The sequence below is a fragment of the Branchiostoma floridae genome, chromosome 7 (genome assembly GCF_000003815.2).
Source record: "Branchiostoma floridae strain S238N-H82 chromosome 7, Bfl_VNyyK, whole genome shotgun sequence".
NCBI classification, from domain to species: Eukaryota; Metazoa; Chordata; class Leptocardii; order Amphioxiformes; family Branchiostomatidae; genus Branchiostoma; species Branchiostoma floridae.
In genome coordinates this window covers 12,015,058-12,031,699 of record NC_049985.1, presented here as the reverse complement: position 1 = coordinate 12,031,699, position 16,642 = coordinate 12,015,058, and the positions used below count along the sequence as shown (strand labels likewise).

General features: G+C 41.2%; 1 protein-coding gene across 2 annotated transcripts in view; it reads right to left on the bottom strand.

Annotated features, from left to right (window-relative positions):
• LOC118419775 (relaxin receptor 1-like) overlaps positions 1–10,602 on the bottom strand; it is a 27,792-nt gene extending 17,190 nt beyond the window's left edge. For both annotated transcript variants that reach the window (XM_035826364.1, XM_035826363.1), the window contains exon 1: positions 10,525–10,602. The gene's annotated coding sequence lies outside the window, so the exon portion shown is untranslated. The remainder of the gene's footprint in view (positions 1–10,524) is intronic.
• Between the last annotated feature and the right edge of the window lie 6,040 nt (positions 10,603–16,642).

The window sequence follows — 16,642 nt, the reverse complement described above, 5'->3', positions numbered from 1 at the left end:
ATGACACCTTCGGTTTCTGACTGATAATGATTATGGGATGGCGCATCGTTATTTTTCTGGGGCAGAAAAATGTAATCAATTGTTTTTAAAGATTCACTTTTAAAATAAAACTCGTTTTAATTCTGATCAAAATTCGTCCTTTGATAAACCGCATAGGCCATTACTGTCCTATGTCAGACCAATAATATAATTGAGCTATCTACCAGAAGCAAATGCTAAAATACAAATACTTTTTAACGTGTAAGAAGCCTCTGCTTTCGCTGTTTTCGGCCGCGGCATCTCCCCTCTCTGAAAGATTCCAATGAGCACGGGTGACGATTTGATCCTTGTCGAAAGCCTCTTCAAAGGCAATACAACATTTTCTTGCCTTTGATGAAGATATGTAAATCTGGTCCCGCTGCTTCTGAAATAGTCCTCGCCCTCGACCCAGCACAAGGCCAGCCGAACATGTCAACACGCATCAGCAACAACTGCTGATTGCTTGCATTTTCCGTGGGCTTAACTTCTGAGGGCTATAAATATACTAGAAACCTAGTCACTGCATAGTGCAATACATGTTAGATATGTAAGATTTACAACTGTGTGAAAAGCTGACATAATTGATTGACAAATAGGAGTGCAGCGTTTGCTACTGGTAAGAATTGACTCGCTGACGTGCCATTTTTTTTTATACCAACGGTATAGTGAAATTCAAATTTGTCCCTCCGAAATAGAAAAATGGCATCAGACTTTTAATATGCGTATTGGTAAAAAGGCTGCAAGGAAAATGAAGTTTTCGAGGACTTTGTATTGTTTCTTATATGTACAAACCCTTACCTGTAGTAAACTGAGGAGGAATGAATGATGATGTCTAACACTTGCCTCTTGATACCTATTACTCAACCTACCTTACATGCCACGGTTTATCCCCTCGTAAGAAGGTAATTTGTGTAACGTTGCCTTTGTGGGAAGTGAATTCATTACGGTCCCTTGAAGTATTACAGGCAGATTTTGCCAGAACGCCATCTGCCTTCCCCTCTCTCCCCCTCTCACTCACTCTCCACACTCTCTCTGTGAGTGCGCGTGTATGTTTGTATGTGTGTGTCCGTGTGTGTATGTGTATATTTGTGCGCGCGTGTGTTTGTATGTGTCAAGGTGGACTCTCACTGCACTTGGGGCACCGATGCGGCACTGTGGGGTTCGTAGATAGAGATAAAGAACGAATTTTCTTCCGTTTATTGTATTCTGTTGTTTTCTAAGCCATACGTTTACTTATTACGCGATCTAAATTATCGAAAATCGCGAAAATAACAAAGCAGTGCCGCAGTGAACGAACCGAGCAGTGCCGCACCGGTGCCGCAAGCGCAGTGAGAGTCCACCTTTAGTGTTGCCAAAGATCAAAAGTGTACAATACCTAAAACAAGTTGACATTAGAGATAGGCACTCGATTATGCAGAACTCCATTTCGATATGTACAAAGTTATACATTCTGCGGAAACGGCCGGCTTGAAGACTCCGCCATTATCAAACCCTAGAGGACAACTCATGGCGGGAAGTCTACTCGTGGGAGACATTAACTTCACAAGCACTGCATATGTGTCGTCCATCACTGTGTGTCGTAGAGATGAAACTTAGCAGCATACATTTTGTCCAGTGTATAGGCAGTATTTTTTGCAAAATGGAAACGGTTTGAAGAGTTCCTTGAATACCAAAGGAGGTATTTCTCTGCGAAGGTAAATTTAGAACAGTATATTATATATAGGTGGTAGACCCCTACGTTATATCAAGGACACGGTGTATTACAATATGGAAATGCTTTAAAATTGTTTCATTGTTTCATTTTTATAACCCTTAATATAAATTGCTGTTGCTATTAGGTGCTATATCCACCCAGTCAACACGTTCAAAATTTGATAGTGTATATGTGTAGTAAGCGCACGAACCATTCAAGCGGTCATTGCACAAAGCCAACGCCCTACAGTCTGTCGGAAACAAACTCTTTCCTCCTTATCTTAAACCTTCATCAACTTATCGAGCAGAAATCTGGAGTCCAAGCAAGCAGCTGTCAAGCTCTAAATATCACCCTGTCTGTTTACAATTCTGTACGCAGTCCCTGGATGCCCCCAGAAGACCCTTGTAGCCCTGCTAAAAGGGCGGAATCAGGGTGATGGCCCACTCAGCTAGAGGCCTCCCTAAACACCGCGACTAGCTTCATTAAGATTCAAAAGAGCGAATCTCAAAGCAGATGTTATCTCTCCACGGTGTATATTAGACACCTCGGGAGTTACATGGTGGGTGTGCGGTGTTCGCAATACATTACAGGACCTCCTTCGTGGCCTTCCACGAGCTCTGGTGGTTATTGTTGGTACATGTATGAGGGCGAATCGCAATTTTCAACCTGTGTCAGGTTCCTATGCCGAGAAGGTCGTGCCTGTCCCCGCTAGGTGTGCATGCGCAATGATGCATGTGCTACCATCACCTGGGCGTTGTAGGGACTTACCATAGGGTAGGGTTTGGATGTGCGATCAAGCGGTAGGATATGAAGATTTGAATCACACCACTGTTAATCTTTGCCAAATACGTTAATCTCAGCTCCGAAGCTCGTTCCATACGTCAACTATATCAAGAGACTGTAACCTAGCTTTGTAAACAGGAATCGAGAATTGTGTAGGAGGTTTTGGTCACAGAGTACAGTCAAACCTAGCCTCCAGCTACCTGGCGCAGCGCAGCAAACTACATCAAGTCATTAACCACATAGAAAAACAGCTCCGTCTTCCAATGCTACGTTGTTAAGATCCTCCCCTAACCGACTGTCTCATCATTAACCTAACCAGCAACCATTTGAAAGTCCCCGGTGGTATTCATATCCTAATCAACAACCAAATTTGATACACAAGGCAATATCAGTGAAGCACATTACTATTGTCCGAAGTACAAGTTGACTCTTGACATAGAAAACTGGAAGCACTTTTGCTGTTGTGGGAACAGCCTACTCAGACCGCATTTTATTACGAGACCAACATTGCTCTGATGGTCAAAGAAGACTTTCATTCAGTACGTAGCAGTTCATAAGTTGTAGACATCTCGTGCAGACATGTTTATGGGGGGAAAAGGTGGAGGTCATGCAAATATGGCGCTTTCTTTTTTTCAGGCCAAGCAACCCATTTATCTGGAGCAACCACTCACCTCGCCCTTTTTCCTCGGTCCCGTGAGTAGTTGTTGGTGAGACCAGGTATGACATTAATCGTACACAGAAGTGCCTGTCAGTGCTACTGATAAAAATCGAATACGAAGGCACTTCACTCAATAATTCCCAGACACCGCAATGCAAAACTTGCCGAACGTCAATGCGACACCTTTTGCGTCATGTCATGAAAGCCACAAAGCATGTACAAGCGTGCTGTACACAGACCGCATCAAAAGGTTGAAAAGTTGTGACCCAGGATTTACAGACAGCAGGAAACGTGGGTGACGTCTGGCGTCATGGCCACTGAATTCATGCGTTTATCTCTAAGTAGCAGGGAGTATCATAGTACAATGACATACAGTAAGGGCTCCAACAGTGTGTATGGAAATGATAAGCGCTTTCCTCAATGAATTTCTCAGCCACCAATGTCAAATCACGACATCACCGTACAACTAAGAACCTGAGAGGATGACATCTCTCTATAAGTATGGGGTGATAACCTCTTAAGCCATGCCATCAAAATGCTATCGCTTGCTGTACATTGATCGCAACGGAAAACTGCAGAGTTGCGATCAAGACTTGACAGATAGGAAGTGTAGATAACGTAGGAGGATACCAGATACTTATCTCTTGGTAGAAACATATGTAACCGTTCAAGTTTCCACCCGTACAGCAAAGCTTTTAGATAACACCTACATTAAAGTATACCTTTCTCAACTACCATGACGGTTACAGGTCGTTTCGCCACAATGTCAGTTCGCCAACGTCATTTCGCCACAAGGTAAGTCGTTTCGCAACAAAGAACAGGTCGTTTGGCAACAAAGCACAAGTCGTTTGCAACAAAGTACAAGTCATTTCGCTACATTTAAATTTTATATCTCTAGATGGCTTAATAGCATTAGAAATCGTACTCCTAACATCATGATCACTTACGTATCTTTTCTAGCTATCGACATGTCACAATAACTTGGTATCCAATCTATCGTGGCTCGGCCAGGCTCGCTTCGGGACAGATGAAGATCTCTCCCGCCGAGGTTATCTTTCGCACCCGGTCGGATTTTACGAGGTAGGAGTTTAATTAGCCGCCAGCATGAAAAGCCTGGACTTACTTCTTGCTAAATCCCAATAGTTATACAATAGGGAGAAGCTGCCAACATTGCTATCCTCGCCGATTAATAATTTCTCTGATGTGTCACCCCCTCAGTGATGCCCATAAACAATAAAGGCGCGAAACTATCGACAATATTTCAGCAGATAGGATTTAGGATTTGCCGCCAGCATGGCAGAGACGAATGGCAGAATTAATGAAATGCCGCGATCGAAATCACCAGAGAGGGCGCTGTAAAATAAACACCGTGTTCGCACCAGCGTTCTTTAAACAGTTAACACCATTCAAGGGCAGGGAAGGTCTAAACACTCAGGGCGTCGACCTTTTAATTTTTTTTATGGCGTGGGGCAGATACCGCAGGCTTGAAACATGTTTGTTTATTGCATAGTAAATCGTACAATTGTTGCTGACTAGGGAGACACCATGAGTTTATGTAGGGAAAACACGTCAAGAGATTACAAGAGATGTAATGACTCACTGTTGCATACCGAGTAAGTTTCCCGCGTTCTTGTGTTTCCGTGTTCCTACCTGTATTTGAGAAGGTTTAGTTCTGTCATTGGAAGAAACTTTCTTCTTTCAGTAGCGGCTCGGTCACATTCGTCGTACAATTGTCGTACGATTGTAGACTGTGGGTATCCTTAGGATGGTCTTGTGTTTGTGTCGTACAAAACTCGGCTGTCTTGTTGGTGAAGACGCTGTAGTTTCAGTCTGGTTAGGTCACATCGTGCTTGTAAGAAAACGTCCCCATGTACTACATCAAATCGCGATATCGACGAGCTACAAAGACTGTGATCCCACCATATTGAACACCAAGAGAGAGAAGCAACACGTACAGTTATCTTAAAATGTATGACGTTTTACTTTCTTTTGGCACAATAAACACCACTTCTATTTCTTCCTACCAGCGTCCTTTCATTAACAACGGGTTGAAGAAATAGATTGCTGATCTGCAACGTGTAATCTGTTAGATGGACTTTTATCTGAAATGAAGTGATCTTAGAAAAATCTGGGCCAGGGCAGAGCGCTTTGGGAGCGACAGGACTCTATTTTCATGTAATAAACAAATTGCATGTAATCAAAACCTGTATTGGTAACTTGAAGTGAAGAAGACGTCAGAAATACAAAGATGGCATGGTAAGTTTTGTATGTTACGGAGAGGAATTCATTTCGCTCCATCTGTAAAAGACTTCTTACTTTGCTGTTCTATGCAGGTTATGTTCAACTACGTCAAAGCGTTCCTAAGATTTGAATTTTGGACTTTGGGCTGAATGTACAGACAGCACTCTCCACGAAATGCGTCTACATGTAGATGGTTTCAGCGCAAACCATAAAGCACTTTGCCCCAACTAGGAGGATACTAAATAAAAACTTAATGCAAGTTCAAGTATCACACACTTGTACGTTACCATTAAGCGATGAAAACGGTGCTCTTCTTCTAATTCTAACCCCCTACGAGTGCTCCAACTGCACCTGACGTCAATTTCAAGTGCACACGCGGCATGTTATGTGTCGCATACACGTGCTCATAGTTAATTAACGTGAAGAACTTTCAAGAGTAATAATCACGAATTCCCTTCATTCAAAGACTATTTGAGCAACACCCGCAACTCCCACGCGGTAATTATCACGTTTATGTGCGTCTATCAACGTTCAAGAACTGATGTATATGTATTCTATTGAATAGGCTAATCAAAAACATCAGTCGACTGAAACTCGTAAACATTGAGCTACGCACAGCGACAATTTTAGCCAGTGTGTGTTCCATAGAAACGCACTTGACGGCTGTCATCAAATGTCACACTACCGCCCACATATCCGTACTGAAGCTTTAGAACGAGTGGAAAAACAGAAAAATAAAAGTTATGCTGGTAGGCGAATGGGTTCCTTAAACTCGGTTGAAAAAGTTAAATGTTAATCTATCTATTCATGCCGTACATAAAAGTTCACTTAGTATGCGTATTTCGCGTACCTAATCAAGTAACAGAACAACTCAATAAAGCTCCAAGCTACAAGTATAGACTAAGTAACTACTGATTGATATGTCGCAGCACCAGGTAAAATCAAAGATGAATGAGAGTCCATACTTTACAAGACGATTGAGGCCTTTGATTGGCACATAAAGAACAACAGAACGGCCTCGAACGTTAAATAATCTACTAATGTAATGTCAGGTTTTAAACTTCATCGACTGCAGGGAATCACAGTCATATAACGGGAAGTATGGGGTACGCAAACCCTCTGTAACGAGCTTGATTTTGAGCAGATAGACTGTATAGTAACATGAAGTCTTGGGCATCAGGCCACCCCCTTGCCTAACGCAAATGCTACATGTAAATGAAATACTTTAAAGTCACTACCTTATGTAGCCTTTTAAAATTGCTTACATAGTCTACAGATTCTCACGAGCAAAATTTGATCCGGCAAAGATGCCATACAATTCGAGATCAAAACTTTTTCAATGATCTGCATCTGCTACACAAACACTGGACATGCTTCTTACATGGTTCTAACATGGATGCAATTAGCATTGCGCAAGGTTAGGCCATGTTGATTTGATTATATGGATAAAATCCTCCGGGAACCCCAAAACTGATGAGACCGTGCGATTCAAAACGTTTGGACACAAAAAAAGTTGCCGTCAGTATGAAATGCAAGTAGTCAGGAAGGTCGAACAAATGACTAAAACCACAGAGTATGATACATCGAACAATTAGATAATCTTCTCTGACTTTGGAAATTACTTTCCATGATATTAATATCATTTCAAATCTTTTTTCAATTCATGGCATGCATGTGCTCATTTTGCAGCAGCTTTGTATGGTCAAAAACATTTTTAGAGAAGGACAAAAAGCAATGCTGGTGTCGATGTCATTCATATAATCAAATCAGCATGGCCTCACTATATCCGCATGTTGCCCAACTGACTCATGTTGCACATATTGCAGCTTTTTTATCAAAGGTATCTGACCTTCGCGTACAGTGACCAAAACTGTATATCATTTACATGTATCTTTGATTTTATGACTGGAAAAGGATGCCAAATATAACAGTAAAACACACAAAATGTAAAAACTGAAACATGTTGAGCGATCTGAAACATCTGCAGTAGTAGGCTTAGGTGGGAAGGGGATGTTAGTACAGAGGATCGCCCGTCTATGGACTTGTCGTAGACTTGTCGTCTTGTTTGTTTTTGTTTGTTTCTTTGAACTTTTATTTATCCATGAGAAGCTCAAATTGGTCTGCAGGCCGCTTTTCATTGAGGCCATGAGGGAGGTAAGAGTCAGGTAAAATATAACAGAGATACAGATTACATCGAGTCCCAATAAATCTATCAACATGTATCACTACATACATGGTACAGAACATTTTTAGTAGAGCGAATGCTCAGCGTTCACAATCCATGTCCGTTCGTTTTGGTCATTTACTTTACTTCAAGAGTCTCTTAAAGCAGGTCATATTTGGGACTAGACATGTGTCTGGCGGTAGTGTCCTGTCTGTGTAAGAGTTCTTTGATCTCGCCTAAGTGTTGCCCGCAACGTCTACTCTTGAGCTGCAGAATCCTTTGATTATAACGCGAGTAAAGGCGCCAGCTACCTTCTCCTTGCTTCTCTTTGACCAAGGGCAACCAGTTGTCAGATGGGCGGAAGAAATTCATCGGCCCATTCATTGCTGTAAGACGATGTTGTAACGCTTCAGAGAGAATTCTTTTCCTCTTGTTCAAGAGAAGGCCCGATTGATTGTGATGTCCCCCGGAGGCGTATTAATTCTCACCACAATTAAACACTGTAGGCGATCATCTTAAGTGCCTGATATTACGTTATAAAAGCAGCTGGGCCCGTATTTAGTTTGACCTTTCAAAGTAATGTATACCACGTGCGTTTGGTGATGGTTTCCGTGTAAGTAACATAATTAGAAAGCTGACGGATGAAACGTATTATCTATTGCTAACTTTTACAGTTTTAAAAGTTGTCTGCTGCATTCTTACTTCTCTGTCTTCCCTTTTTGTAGATATTCTATGTCCTCCAGTTTTGTACACCACATGAAAATGTATATTATGATAATAGGTAGATAGAGACAACTATTGTAACGGGGACGATCATGACAGTTTTGCTGAAAAGGTTTTGAAATGCAACATTTGCATTTAAGTGACCGCTAAAAGTGTCCGCACTATCAAATCTATATGATAGACTACGCCACGGGATTTCGACACGTTTAGAGTACTTAGTCACGAATGGTACATGCCAGGTCGTAGAAATGTAGGACCCCTGCCAACTCGTGACAGCTTTGCTGAAACATACGGCATACATGTTTCATGAAATACCATCAATCATGGCCATGTAGTGCTTTTGTGCCAACCGGTTGAATGGGTAAGTTCTTGATAACGTCTTGCTGTTGCCAACTTGCGAGAAGTTGCTTCGGGAGATAGACAGGTACACCTGTTGTTTATGTAGCAATGTGGAGCCTCTAATAAAAGCCCCATCTGTCAATAGCCCTATTACGTCAGACTAGTTTGAAAGTCACAGCTCGAAAGAAAGCAAAAGATTCTTGGAAGTACTAGAAATCATCGTGAGAAGTAAATCTTATTGTACCGTGGCATGAAGCTTTTGTTGTTTTTCAAATTACGGAAATAGATGTAAGTAAAATATTAACCTTAACTTCCTTTGAGAAGTGTTTGTTTGTCAAAAGTAGTTGGCTATCATTTGTTAAGTCTTTACATAGTCGAATGCCAAATAAAATTCAATCACAAACGTGTAAAATTAGCCAACTTAAATGTTTCCAAACAGCCAACACTAGTCACAGAGTGAGATGAGAAGACCAGAGTTTCTATTACGTGATTGTTTGATTTTCTATGCATATACTCTGTGTACTTGTATTCTATATAAATAGCCTTCTTAACTTGTTTATGCATAATTGTTCTTTTTATGTACACCTTTGGTTATGTGTTTAAAGTACTGTATTACTTATATTACAATTTGTAACGAGTGTTTTTTCGTGTTCCTACTGAATACCGTATTGTTGGTGTAGCTGCAAAATAGATGAATTTAATGGGTCTGAAAATTCAACAAATAAGTAACCATAATTCTCCATTATCTCTGTATATCTGCCTGTTACTCAATGGAGCAGAACGATTATTAATTGGCAACTTCATTGAGTGAAACTAAATAGCGAATAAGACGCTAATGTAATTATGTTAATTTGAGTGCGCTAACACACCGTAATGATCCTCGCATTTCAATGAAAAATAGAAAATAATCGACATTAGACGGATCACAAATAAGTTCCAAGAATCTAATCGTAGAATAAAGAAAATGAAGTCAAGGCACAATCCCCTTGTCAGTGATCATTTAAAAGTCCACCGTATAGCCTATTTGATGTATGGATTAAAGCACAACACTAGTCTGATTGATTCATGCTCCTCTTAATAATCTTGCTCCTCTTACTGCAGTGCAGTTAGTAGTTATTTAGAAAGTGTGTCGATGTCCATGAAACCCAGTGGAGTGTTCGGCGCAGCACACTGTACGTGTCTATGTAAACAATAGGTGAAACAAAAATCCACCCACTCGACAGAGCAAGCATTTTTATTATTTGAACAATTTCAGCTCAGAACACGTACGTATACGTTCGTCGCATTTCTTTTACATTAGATTTGAGAAAATACCCATAATATGTGTTGCTTCAATTTTGTTTGCTGAATTCAAGGAGTATATAATTCCTGACATACTGTAAAGCTCTCGTTCTTCTACCCCGAAGGGAAAGTCAACAATTTTGTGACGTGCCGACCTTGGCCGCGACAGCGCAGAGTCAAGACCACGCAAGTCAAATAAAAATGTGCTTTCCGCTCCTTCGTGCATTCCTCCAAGGTAACATGCCTACAACTGAATGCATGTCGCGTACGAACTTCCGAAAAGATCCATTTGTGACCAACTAATTTGCCGCCTACAACAGCATTACGTCCCGCTCCAGACAACATAATGGTAAATTTCGGTCAGGCTGTACCAATGAAACTCCCATTGGCCCCGGTAGTAGCTACTAAAACCACAGGCGGAAGACATTGTTTCCAGTATGACACGCAGAATGAACTGGACATGCATGTATATATACTGCTCATGGTATTGCTCATGGTCAGATCTGCAAGGCACTGCAACATGACATGCACAACTGACACTAAAGTGTACAAGAAAGTTATGAAAACGTTTGTTTTAGTGTTAGTGCATACAAACTAAAGGAAGAGTAGACTAAGCGGTCTCACCTGTAGTGTACGGTGACTGTAGGTTGGTGACACACCGGGCGACGTGAGCGGTGCTTCCCCTGGTGTTCGGTCGTTCTGTCGAGGGTTGTTCTGGGCGTGTGTGCGCTGGCAGTGCCTCGAACGTCACGAGTCGAGAGAGAAGGGTAGGAGAAGTGAACCTTAATGTGAGCAGGAGGGCGTACCTGGAGCACACAAAGAAAGACGTGCCTGCCAACAAACCCTCCGATTATACGGCACAGTAGCGAAAATGGGACGTACCAACTGAACTAACCGAGAGGGGGGTCTCGCTTTACCTTTTTACTTTCTACTCATACGTGTTCTGGACAAAACTGTGCATTCTCTTCACCGATACAATGATGATCAAATCTTGGAAAGCTAGGTTTTAGAATCGTCATAATTTGCTTTAGGTAGTCTGTGATAGATCATTTTTTACATCGCCATACCAGCAGTTTTGATACACTACTACTGAAGGCAGGTTCTTGAATTAATGTCTGCTATTATAATGGTAAATCCTGTGGAGATTGCTATGATGAGGTAGACTTATTCATTTGTGTAGGAGAATTACGTGGGCGTGCCACTGATGCTGCAAACAATATTCTACAGCAATCTGACATGTGGTGGAAATACTGATACAACAATTACTGGCTCAGGAAAATTTACAGGAGAAAGATATGTACCTTAATCATGGACTAGTTAAACGACACCCATTGTACAATATACGCATGTAAGATGTAACCACTAAAATGTTTCCGTCAGTGACAAAATGCGTGTCCTTAAAGAAGAGTTTATGGTGACATCTAAAAGCGTGTCGACGTCTTACTGAATACAATTTATAGTTGTCCTTCGATTATCGTTTTTGCAGGATACATTTGGTGTCTTAATTACATGGGGCGGGGCTAATTTGTTAAAGGTGATTTCATAGCATTTCGTAAGTCAGTATTGTGCCGAATCCAAGTAATATTTCCTGATTTTCCCTTTCTTAGATGCCTTCTCTTATTATTTACAGAGTCTCGGTACACCTACATTTTGTAGCACAGCTACGAAAACAGCACTTGTTGCTTTCAGCCCATTGGTTGGATCTTCGCGGTTCAAAGGTCAGCGATGTTTTTCTCGTTCCCAGATTGCCGTAATGAGGTTATCCATGACGTGACCTGTTGTTGTTCATACATATACATTTTGACATGTACACATGTGAGTAGCTCGCCTACGGATAAGGGCCACCAACTGTGCTCTTTGATCTACCACCCCCATGTACTTTTTTACCTTAAAAGTTTTCTGAAAACAGCTACAGGGGCATAGGCTATGAATCTAAGATTCGAAAAGGAACAGAATTCCAAAATACATACGACAGGTATATTTTCTCATCTATTCTTTACCTTTTCACTCTTAAGTAACACGCGCTAATCGTTTCCGAAACCATAGATTGTGCACGAAGAACAAAACCTAAGACATCGACTGAATGTTTGCAATCTCTTCATCGTTGTTGTGTCTGGGTGACATTCGCCAACATTTTGCTGTGACGGTAACGACAGGCGTCCTCTAATTGTCTCAAGAGTATGTAATGTTAATGATTAGTGGCATTTGCTACTGAAATACTATGTATTCAAGACTTTGTGAATTTCGCATTTGATGTGCAAGATTTTTATACCCCGGGGGTTACTCGAAATGAAGCCTGATCAAATTCACTTGATTCTGGTGACAAGTATTACCCTACCAAGTCCTTCACTCGTCCGTACCTTGACCTCAAATGTGCCCCCTTGACACCCAGGTTTGTTTTGCATTTCTTCTTCCCCATCTTAGCAACAAAATCGCCTTGTCGCTTGACGACAGCAGATCTTTTCGACACTAATTGCTGTGGCCGAAACGTTTCCCACATGAATAAAAGTCAATCCGTCGCCACAAGGACCAGTCTCGTTTGGCAGCAATAATTGGATTTACTGTTGACCGAAATAGACGGCGGATTAATGAAGCGAGCAAACACCGACCATTGAGTCTGTAATACAATTATCCAGCACCCCCTTTTGGAAATCCAGTATGGTCACCAGGAGTTCCTTTTCACAGACTAGAAAATTCTATTGTGATGGAGTTTTCCTATCATATTACCGTATAGACTTTCTTTGCTTGGTTACGTTACGTTACGTTACGTTACGTAACATGGTTACGTTAGTTGTGAGACTATCGTACTTGTACATGTTCTGCAAAGTTTTGAAACAGACACATTGTGAAACGGACGTACTGTTCCTATGCTGTACACATATGTCCTATTTATGGATGGATTCATCGGCCTTTACTTCATTCGATAGTTTACTCTTGTTTCCTCCACTTTTCCTGTTTTGTGACGCTATTATTGACTTAAGAACTTGCTGCAGCACCCAGAGACCCAAGTGTATGACTTTACCATCATTTATCTCAATACTTCTTTGGACAACTTATATGCATTTCACTCTGATTCATGTTCTTCAAGTAGAGCGCTAGAAGGGCAAAGACTCATTCAAGTTGATGATAACGGGTTACCCTAGCACAGACCTCATCATAGACATCAGTGTAAGTATATGCTCGAAAGGCGGAGAAAGAGTTACAGATCATGTCTGCTTTGTTTTAGAAAAGCTGATATCGATTCCTATGGGTCTCTGTTGCTGGGGTATTTAGAAAAATAATTTTCTGAATAAATCGGACGATAATTAGCAGCACGCGTACGGTTAATTAGCTCGGGTACACGTTGAGGCCGACGAAGTAGTACTAAGTGTTTTCGGTGCTTTAAAACGGTGGGTCAAAGTAAAGAATATCTTTTTTTCCAGAAAACTTTACCTATTCAATATAATGTCAATAAGCAACTCATACAGACCTGAATATATATCAATAGTTGATTTATTGCGCAACAATTGCATCAGTGACAATGAATGACAATGTATAGATAACAAAAGTTACAGTAGAATACTACACGATATATCACAACGATTTCACTGATGCTGTAATACTAACGGACTACATCAAATGGGGTCTACGGTAGGTAATAAAGGGAACTATTTTATACATCAGATTGAGCATTTCTATGCTACTTTGATGCGCACTCGTGTGACTGACCCGTAAGCACCTGTCCAGCCGTAATGTAGGCACATGCAGACAGCGATGATCTTTGTCCTTCCGCGGGTGTTATGGAAACATCACCAGCTGCAGCCAGTCTGCCTTCCCTTGATGAATTGTGGAGTGTAAACAATGTCAAGTGCTCGATGGCACTACATCTTAGCGTTGAACTCGGCGGTGAAGGTTACTATACCAACTTCCTTATACGTTGATTAGAGGATCAAGACCACAATACTCGCTTACTGCTATGTACTTGGTGTGTCATTGACTCGGGAGTTATTAGCGCGTTGCTTTGAAAGCTAGATAGAAAGATCTGAAACAAAATGGTAGTCTCATAACATCAAAACTGAGCTGTGATCTGGTTGTTTGAAATGTAAAATGCGCTTACGAGCTCATGTGCACTGACCATAACTGTAATAAAGATTTGTTCGCCGATGAGAGTTCATATCTACTTCTGGGAGCAACTCAACGTCGGAATCACTCATCAGTCGGACACTCAGGACGTGATGTTACTACCTGGAGCAATTTCCTGTCTAAGGTCGGTAATGACAATTCATGTAGTATCTAACGGCATCACATGCCAAACCGTAGGGACCCCTAAACCTTATGGGCTCTACTATATCTTCTTGAATGCAGGAAAAACTGCACCAGTTGGACTGCGATTACAGGGTGGGCGAAGTGAGTGAACACACTAATGCACTGACCTTTGGGACATAAAGAAAACTTTAGACGTTGCTTTTTCTAGCTATCTGTTATATAGATAGAAATCTTCCTTCGAGGCTGATTTGAAGAAAAAAACACTGTCTGTCGTGAGTTTCTTCTTAGCACAGACGTGCCTCAGCTTCCTAATTCTTAGATTATACACACACTGAGTAAACGGTGCACACCCCAATTCTTCCGTTGTAGCTAATATAGTGCGTGACAAAAAAGTGTCGAAAGGCTTTCGAGGGTCTAGGTCTGGGTTTAGATTTCTCATTATTAACTGCGAAATAACATTAAATACTAGCATGGCTGAAAAGCGTAGGAGGTGGTGTTTTGGCCCCAGCCTCATTTCCGGTATCCATACGCTTTGAATGCGAAGCGGTTCCCTGACCTAGATTGACCTATGAGGTGCTGTGTAAGGGAAGTTGCAATGCCGTGCGCATGCGTCGTGGATGATTAAAAAACTGTAGCACTAGAATTTTCTCTATAAATTGGCTGGATTACTCGCAAGGGTTTTCTCTTTCTGACAACATCAGCCGTGTTTGCCGGCAAAATCTTTTAATGGGTTTTATCCAATTTTGTGCAGTATTTTTGACATGGAAATAAAGATTTTTCACCCCTATCTTTTTTTAAATTAGAGACGTTGAAGGGTCCGAACTCAGTTGGTCTTGTAGCTGAATGAATATCCTCTCATCTCATATACAGTTATCTTGTTTCAGGACATTTCCATGGACGAGATAGTCGCTGGACTTAAGGGTGTGCACCCTCAAATTGAAACCTGAAAGAAACTGGGGTGTTTTCAAATAATCAATATTAATATGTTATATAGACAACATATCAAAGTGTGGATATAGACTACTTATCACACTTCTGTCAGAATAAATTATATAACATACAGCTATTGCGCTGCATGTATATGAATAATGAATTCTTTCGTTAGCTATTATGAATTCACCGTCCTATTAAGTGATATACTCAGGCGAGCATTGCTACAAGTACCTCCTCTTTATCTAGCCATCACCTTTATTGGTTGATGGATTTCTAAAGCCCTTCAAACTGTGAGAGTAATGTCTTATCTTGAGATGTGCTGATCTCAGTCTTACATACTTACTTCTTTCTGCACTTTGGTCACGATTTTGTGCTTGAGCTGCTAAACCCTTAAAGAACACATCAGCAGCAGAACACGGTGTTAAAGGATAGCAGTAGACAAGTTAATGCTCGGCGCGCTGCAGGACAGGTTTTAGGCGTTTCAACTGGGGACATCTATCGATTTGTCTGAGTACATTCCCACATTGTGTGAACGTAAATGCAAATACCCGGCAAATACAGCAAGGGATGGAAGACCTCATCGCTTTATGAAATACCTACATTCATAAGTTTTGTGAATTGCTTGTTATATCTATCTGTTGTTGTTGTTGTTGTTGTTGTCCTTGCTTAACGTCTATTTTCCCTCTAGTCTCGAGGTGCTGTATCATCGTGATTTTCTCGCTGATTCTCTCTATGCATTCTCCTGGCAACTTTGGATCAGGGGCACGCCAGCCTTCTCATCCTGCCAGTCTCTAGTCACACCATCTTCCGCCTCACATCCTGTCACTGTAAGATATAACTACGGACACACATCAAGACCAGCAGATAAACAAACACACAGATGGAAAATAGTACCTCCATTTCCAGGTAGGTAAAGATATAGAAAATATATATGTTTTCAGTCAGACCAACCAGTGTGGAGGACAATGAAACCGCGCGAGAGACAACCTGTTTCTTGCCTGCTGTGCGTAGTATGGCGTAATGTGCTAAATTAATGAAGCAGATTGCCTCGACAGTAACGCAAAACATGTAAAGTCGGGAAAAGTTGGGTAGAATTGACCATGCTCCTGAAGTGTTGGTTAGCAGATCACTATGATATACTGATGTAATCTGATCTTCTTTTCAATTTCACTATAATTACTCCGCACCTGGGCTTACGGGAGACGGGATAGTACACCTGGCCTTTTCAAATCCACATTTTCTAAGATGTGACCTTTTCAAACACGTCTTAGGTCAACATCTCGCCGTCAGTGAAGGCATGTGTTATCATCTTGGTATTGATTCCTCCAAAGGGATCATTTTTTTCAATAAGAAATGTCAAATAGCGTTTTCTTCCCCATCCATATTCTACCAAAGTTTGTAATCTCATCACGATTGTGCATTTCTTGTCGATTAAGATTTATATTACCCTTTCAAACGTGTCAAGCTACCTCATTAGAAACTGTAAGTCGGGTGGAAACTAAAACATGATCAAGCAGATCTTTGCACATTTTGACGTAGATTGACGTAGACATACGTACGCTAA